Source organism: Nicotiana tabacum, chromosome 15 (assembly GCF_000715075.1).
Source record: "Nicotiana tabacum cultivar K326 chromosome 15, ASM71507v2, whole genome shotgun sequence".
Taxonomy (NCBI): Eukaryota; Viridiplantae; Streptophyta; class Magnoliopsida; order Solanales; family Solanaceae; genus Nicotiana; species Nicotiana tabacum.
Window position 1 is genome coordinate 26,088,445 of NC_134094.1, and position 8,278 is coordinate 26,096,722.

Genomic DNA, 8,278 nt, shown 5'->3' on the forward strand with positions numbered 1-8,278 from the left:
ATAAAATTTTGAGTGCGTTTAAATTTAAATTGTGTTAAATTTTGAGCTAACGAGTAGTTCGAGACATTGAGGGATGAGAGTATGATTGGTAGGTTGGAGGAATGATACGAAAGTGTAATAATCGGATATTATCTATGTACTTATTATTTGTGAGATTGGGGAATTAAATTAGTTTGTAATTTGGCCAAATACTAAGCTAATTGAGTGAAAATTAGTATAATATAATAGGCGGATGGCGGGCCAAAGTTTAAGTTATATATGATAGTTGGTAATTAGTAAATTTGATTTGGTGTTTAATATAAAGAAGTGGGCCAGGCCCATTCTCCTTTAGCCGGGACGTTTCAAGTAACCTAGGGAGTAATAGGATAAAGGAAATTAGTTTCAATTGGTTCATGAGCAAAGAAACAGAATACATAGTTAAAGCATTCGACGACGGCTCTTAACTGAGACAAACTATCGCTGCTCTTGTCGGATCATTTGATGTAATTAAAAAAGGAAAGTTATGGGGGGCAAAGGACTATCAAAGCTGCCCCAGTGATTAACGAGAAGAAATAATGTATCTCCTATTGTGTTTCTATGCGGTTCGACAACTCTAATCACAAGGTTGAGGTCATTAGAGGTAGTTTGGTTGGTGTTATAGACGTTGCAAGGTTGGATAACTTCTCGTTAGCGAGGTAAATGAGACTTTAAGCTTTGATATTTTATTTTTCTAAAATTCGTGTTAAAATTGTGTTTTCTTTGCCTGATCCATGTGTTAGGACAAGCGTGCGTTTGGCAGAATCGGTGATCTTAAACTAGCCGCAAATATATATTTTATAATTAAAAAAGTATTTTATAAGTTGTTTTATAGTTTGATACGGCTGTGAGCCATGATGTTGAGTATGATACAACTGTGAGCTATGCTGTTGAGTTTGATACGGTTGTGAGCCATGATGTTGAGTTTGATACGGCTGTGAGTCATGGTATTGAGCTTGATAGTTTGATACGGTTGTGAGCCATGATGTTGAGTATGATACGGTTATGAGCCATGATGTTGAGTTTGATACGGTTGTGAGACATGATATTGAGTTTGATACGGCTGTGAGCCATGGTATCGAGTTTGATAGTTTGATAAGGCTATGAGCCATGATGTTGAGTTTGATAGTATGATACGGTTGTGAACCATGATGTTGGGGCATTGTGTATGCCTTTGTATATCACCCGAGCATTGTGTATGCTTCTTGATATATTTGGAGCATTGTGTATGCTTCAGTGAGCATTGTATATGCTCTGTTACATATTTGAGGCATTGTGGTGCCTTTGTGGACGCATAGATGTGTTGGTTAAATTCTTTCACCGCCGTTTATGACGAGTCGTTAGTATGGTTTGTGCCAAGATATGTAGTATTGTTATTTGTTTGGATCTTATGAAGTAATTATATGGTGAAAAGAATTTATGTGTATATTATTTTTGTGCTCGTTGTGTATTTATATTTTCTAATACTTGTTCCAGAGTTATTCAGAGTGACGGGTCGAGGATCTTAGTGGGTTATATTTACGTATAACTCACTCCTTACTTGCATGTCCATGCAGATACTATTGGTGAAGACGGAGCAAGTAGCTGACGAGTTCACTAGAGTTGATTAAAGTTATTGAGTTGCGCCACCGTATTGTTCGTGGAGGCTGTCAAAAGAGTCTTTATCATTTATTCATATGATATCTTTTGTAATTCTCTTATATGCTCCATAGTCTAGTATGAGATTTGGGCTAGAGTTTTTAATTTAATATTTCGAGATATTAATTGTCCGTGATTGATTATCAGATGATTTGTATACTCATTTAATTTATCAAATGCTACAAATTAATGGCTAAGGTATGAAAGTATGGTTTGCCTGACGGGTGATGTGTGCTGGGTGTCAATCACGTTTAGGGGTAGTTTGGGACGTGACAGTCGTCTCCTCTGTAGGGAAGCCCCTTTATCACTGGCTTCCTCATCATCATCAATCACCATAGTGGTGGCAGCTGGCCCGGGCGTGATGTTCTACACCCTTTTATTTTTGCTCTCGGCCATAGAGAAGCGTCGCCTTTTTGGTTGCTAGTTCTCCGGCTAGGGACTCCCAGAATAAGCGCATGCACTGGAAGCAGGTCCGATGGCACCCGTTCGGATGAAAGACTCTTGCAGCAACATCGCCGCCTCTGTGGGATCAGTCAAAACGTCCTCCTCGGGAATGATAACATAGCCCTGTGGTATACCTGAATTCAGCAGAAATAGAAGTTGTCCAATTTTCCTATATGCGAGGTAGGATCAAGATTAGTTCAAGAATCAACTTACCATAATTTTTGGTCATCCACCCATATTTGATGGTAAGTTCTTTTCACCGGCGGGTCTTAGGCGTGATAATATCCAGAATCTTCTAGACCCACTGGTCCAAACTTTTAACCCTTGGAGGTGTCCATTGAGTTTCTAAAATAATGAGAAGAGAGAGGTTAGTAACATCATGGAACAACCTTTGATCAAGGAAAACACACACATTGAACTTACGTGTACGAGTCCATGACTCGGGGCGGAGTTGTATCCGGGATGATGCCCCTGGTGGCAACTACAACAAAGCTCCATCCATCCGCGATTATTGTCATCATCAATGATAGTAAGCAAAGCATGGTGACTACGTTTGCTGAAGTTTATCACTCCCGCATGGAAGATTTTGGGGGAGTAAAGATTCATCATACTAGCCAAGGAGAGGTATTCCCCCGTCTCTTGGCATAGCCTCTGTAGGCAAGCTACCGTTTGCCATACAGAGGGGCTTACCTATGCCAAGCAGACTTGATACCGGTAGTAAAACTCCAAAATTAAGGGGTCAGTGTCACGACCCAAAATTAACCCTGTCGTGATGACGCCTATCGTGGAACTAGGCAAGCCGACTCATTTTCAAAATAAACCGATATTTTTATTTCAAAGATATTTCAAGGTTATTTAACATAAAACCTTCATTTTAAGAGTTCAAATCAAAGAAAAATAAAAGTGCAGAAAAGAAAAGCCCGACATCGAGGTGTCATTAGTCATGAGCATATACTACAATCCGTCTAACAATATCAAGGCTAACTCAGCCCGAAAAATAGCTAAATACAACTAGAGGAAGATAAGAGGGAGAAGAGCAGGGGTTGCGATCGCCAAACAGCTACCTTGTTATCTCCAAGAAAATCTACAACCAGAACACTCAGTAACCACTACCATGTCCAGCTATACCTGAATCTCCACACAAGGTGCAGAGAGTAACGTGAGTACGCCAACTCAGTAAGTAACAACAATAAATAAAGACTGAGCAGTAGTGACGAGCAATAAAGCATATAACGTTCATATCAGGAAATCTCAGTAAAATACCACATGCTTTTAAAAATCAGGATTTGAATCAAATTATCTAGTTTAAACCCAGTTCCAGTAAAAATCATTTAAAGACATTTTTTTCTAACAGCTTTTCAAACAAAGGCTCAATGAAAAGGTGAGCAAATATGATGAAATCATAAACAGCCCCTCGGGCAAAACATCACTCATATACGGCCCCTCGAGCAAACCTCACAGTCACTCGTGCCACTCGGGCATACCTCACAATCACTCTTGCCACTCGGGTATACTTCACAATCGCTCATGCCTCCCAGTCACTCAGCACTCGGCACTCGCACTCAGTAGGTACCTACGCTCACTGGGGGTGTGTACAGACTCCGGATGGGCTCCTTCAGCCCAAGCGCTATAATATGCACGGACAACTCACGTGCCAAAATAATAAAGTATGTTGCAGGCGGGCAGCCCCGATCCACTCGCATCCTCATAAATCAGGCCCTCGGCCTCACTCAGTCATAAATATGCTGCAGGCGGGCAGCCCCGATCCACACTCATCCTCACAAATCAGGCCCTCGACCTCACTCAGTCATAAACCTCTCAAGCCACTCGGGCATTTCAGTAAAACAGGGCATTTGGCCCAAAATATTTATATGCATCAAAATAGAGTCATAAAACAGAGTTATGCAGTAAACAAGTATAAACATGACTGAGTATAGATTTTTAATCGAAAACAATGAGAGGATGGTAAGAAACAGCCCCTAAGGGTCCAAACAGCATTGGCGCAAGGCCCAAACATGGCATTCAGCCCAATTTACAGAAATTCTTTCTAAAACATATAAGTATCAAATGGTTTCAACAAAGTATGCAACTTTACAGTTGCTACGGGACGGACCAAGTCATAATTCCTCAACAGTGCACGCCCACACGCCCGTCACCTAGCATGTGCGTCACTAAAAATAGTAGAATGATACAAAATTCGGGGTTTCATACCCTCAAGACTAGATTTACAATCGTTACTTTGCTCAAATCGGTCAACTCTCTATCCCGCAATGATCTTGCCTCTAGACTCGGCCTCCAAATGCTCCAAATCTATTCACAATCAGTATAATATCATCAATATATGCTAATGGAATGAATTCCACAAGAAAAGCTTCAAAATTAGACCAAAACCCGAAATTGACTCAAAATTCGGATGTGGGGCCCACGTCTCGGAACCCGACAAAAGTTATAAAATCCAAAAGCCCATTCAACTACGAGTCTACCCATACCAATTTTACCAAAATTTGACCTCAACTCGACCCTCAAATCTACAAATCTTATTTCAAAATTTCTAAGTTCCAATCTCCGATTTACACCTCAAAATCATGTAATCTAGTCGGATTATTCGATGATAATTCAATATTATAGAGTAGAAATGATCAAAAGGGACTTACCTCAAGTTTTCCTTGAAAATATATCAAAAATCGCCTCTCCTCAAGCTCCAATTTGTCAAAAATGGCAAATGGGACGAAGTCCCTGTTTTTATAATTCTGCCCAGACAACCTCGGCTCTGCCTCGATCTTGGCCTTCGATCGAGGTCCTCGATCCTGGTCCTCGATCCTGGCCCTCGATCCTGGTCCTCGATCCTAGGCCTTCGATCCTGGTTCTCGATCCTAGGCCTTCGATCATGGTTCTCGATCCTAGGCCTTTGAACATGTCTTCGACCCGGCCTTCGACCGTGACCCTTGACCCTGGGCTCGATCATGGCTTCGATCGTGGCCCTCGACCCTGGGCTCGATCTAGGCTTCGATCGCGGCCCTCGACCCTGGGCTCGATCGTGGCCCTCGATTCTGAGAGATTTCTGGGCTCGAATCTGGCAGAATAAATAGAAGGAAATTGCAGCAGGTGTTGTAGTTCAATTTTGATCCGTTAACCATCCGAAACTCACCCGAGGCCCTCGGGACCTCAACAAAATATACCAACAAGTCCTAAAACATCATACGAACTTAGTTGAATCCTCAAATCACCTCAAACAATGCTAAAATCGTGAATTACGCCCCAATTCAAGCCTAATGAACTTTGAAATTTTTAATTTCTACAAACAACTCCGGAACCTATCAAATCACGTCCGATTGACCTCAAATTTTGCACACAAGTCCTAAATGACATAACAGAGGTATTCCAATTTTTAGAATCGGATTTCGACCCCGATATCAAAAAGTCAACCCCCCGGTCAAACTTCTCAAAAACAACCTTTCGGCATTTCAAACCTAATTCCTCTACGGACTTTCAAATAATATTCCGGACACGCTCCTAAGCCCAAAATCACCATACAGAGCTATTGGAATCATCAAAATTCAAATCCAAGGTCGTTTACGTATATGTCCATATCCGGTCCACTTTTCTAACTTAAAATTTTTTAATTATGAGACTAAGTATCTCATTTCACTCCGAGTTCCTTCCGGACTCAAACCAACTAACCCGATATAACATAATATAGCTGAATAACACAACAAGAATTAGGAATGGGGAAAACGGGGTTATAACTCTCGAAACGACCGGCCGGATCATTACATCCTTCCCATCTTAAACATACGTTCGTCCTCGAACGGGTCTAGAAACATACCTGGAGTCTCGAATAGGCATGGATATCTGCTCCGCATCTCCCGCTCGGTCTCCCAGGTGACCTCCTCCACAAGCTGACCTCTCCATTGCACCTTCACTGAAGCTATATCCTTTGACCTCAACCTTCGAACTTGCCGATCCAAAATAGACACCGGCTCCATATCATAAGTCATATCACCCTCCAACTGAACCGTGCTGAAATCCAAAACATGGGACGGATCTCCAATATACTTCCGAAGCATGGAAACATGAAACACTAGATGCACACTTGACAAGCTGGGTGGCAAGGCAAGATTATAAGCCACCTCCCCAATTCTCTGAAGCACCTCAAAAGGCCCAATGAACCGAGGGCTCAACTTGCCCCTCTTCCCAAACCTCATAACACCCTTCATGGGTGATACCTTCAGCAAAACCTTCTCCCCAACCATAAAACACACATCACGGACCTTCCTATCCATGTAGCTTTTCTGCCTGGATTGCACCGTGCAAAGCTGCTCCTGAATCAATTTCACCTTATCTAATGCGTCCTGGACCAAGTTTTTACCTAAGAGCCTAGCCTCACCCGGCTCAAACCATCCAACCAGAGATCTACACCTCCTCCTATTCAAAGCCTCATACGGAGAAATCTGAATGCTCGACTGATAACTATTGTTATATGCAAACTCCGCGAGTGGCAGAAACTGGTCTCATGAACCCCCAAAGTCAATGACACAAGCACGCAACATGTCCTCCGATATCTAAATAGTGCGCTCGGACTGCTCGTCCGTCTGAGGGTGAAAAGTTGTGCTCAACTCAACCTGAGTGCCCAACTCTCGCTGCACGGCCCTCCAAAACTGCGATGTGAACTGAGTATCCCTATCTGAAATGATGAAAACTGGGACACTATGCAGGCGAATGATCTTTCGGATGTAAATCTCAGCCAACCGCTCTGAAGAGTAAGTAGTACCAACTGGAATGAAGTGCGCGGACTTGGTCAGCCGATCCACAATAACCCAAATAGCATCGAACTTCCTCGAAGTCCATGGGAGCCCAACTACAAAGTCCATAGTGATCCGCTCCCACTTCCACTCTGGGATCTCTAACCTCTGAAGCAAGCCACCCGGTCTCTGATGCTCACACTTAACCTGTTGACAGTTTAGACACCGAGCCACAAACCCAAATATATCCTTCTTCATCCGCCTCCACCAATAGTGCTGCCTCAAATCCTGGAACATCTTCGCGGCACCCAGATGGATGGAATACCGCAAGCTGTGGGCCTCCTCAAGAATCAACTCTCGAAGCCTATCTACATTAGGCACACATATCCGACCTTGCATTCTCAGCATGCCGTCATCACCAATAGTCACATCCATAGCATCACCTCTCCCAACCCTGTCCTGAAGAACGAGCAAGTGAGGGTCATCATACTGACACTCCCTGATACGGTCATAAAGAGAAGACCTGGAGACCACACAAGCCAATACCCGACTAGGCTCCGAAATATCCAATCTGACAAGCTGGCCTACTAAGGTCTGAACATCTAATGCTAAAGGTCTTTCTATTGCTGGAAGATATGCTAAATTCCCAAACTCTCTGCCCGGCGACTCAAAGCATCGGCCACGATATTGGCCTTCTCCGGATGGTACAAAATAGTGATATCATAGTCCTTAAGAAGCTCCAACCATCTCCGCTGACGCAAATTAAGATCTTTCTGCTTTAACAGATACTGCAGACTCCGGTGATCAGTATAGATCTCACAATGAACCCTATACAAATAATGACAAAATATTCTAGGCGTGAACAATGGCTGCTAACTCAAGATCATGGACAAGATAGTTCTTCTCATGGGTCTTCAACTGGCGTGAGGCATAGGCAATCACCCTACCCTCCTGCATCAAAATACAACCAATGCATATCCTCGAGGTATCACAATACACGGTGTAAGAACCTGAAGCTGATGGCAGAACTAACACTGGAGTTGTGGTCAAAGCAGTCTTGAGCTTCTGAAAGCTCTCCTCACATTCACCGACCACCTGAATGGAGCACCCTTTTGGGTCAATTTGGTCAAGGGGGATGCAATAGATGAAAATCCCTCCACAAAGCGACGGTAATAACTCGCCAAACCAAGAAAGCTCCTAATCTCTGTGGCTGAGGACGGTCTAGGCCAACTCTACACTGCCTCTATCTTCTTCGGATCCACCTGAATACCCTCGCTGGACACCACGTGCCCCAAGAATGCTACTGAACTGAGCCAAAACTCACATTTGGAGAACTTTGCATAAAGTTTCTCCTCCCTCAATCTCTGTAATGCAATCTTCAAATGTTGAGCGTGTTCCTCCTGGCTACGAGAGTACACCAAGATGTCATTAATGAATAC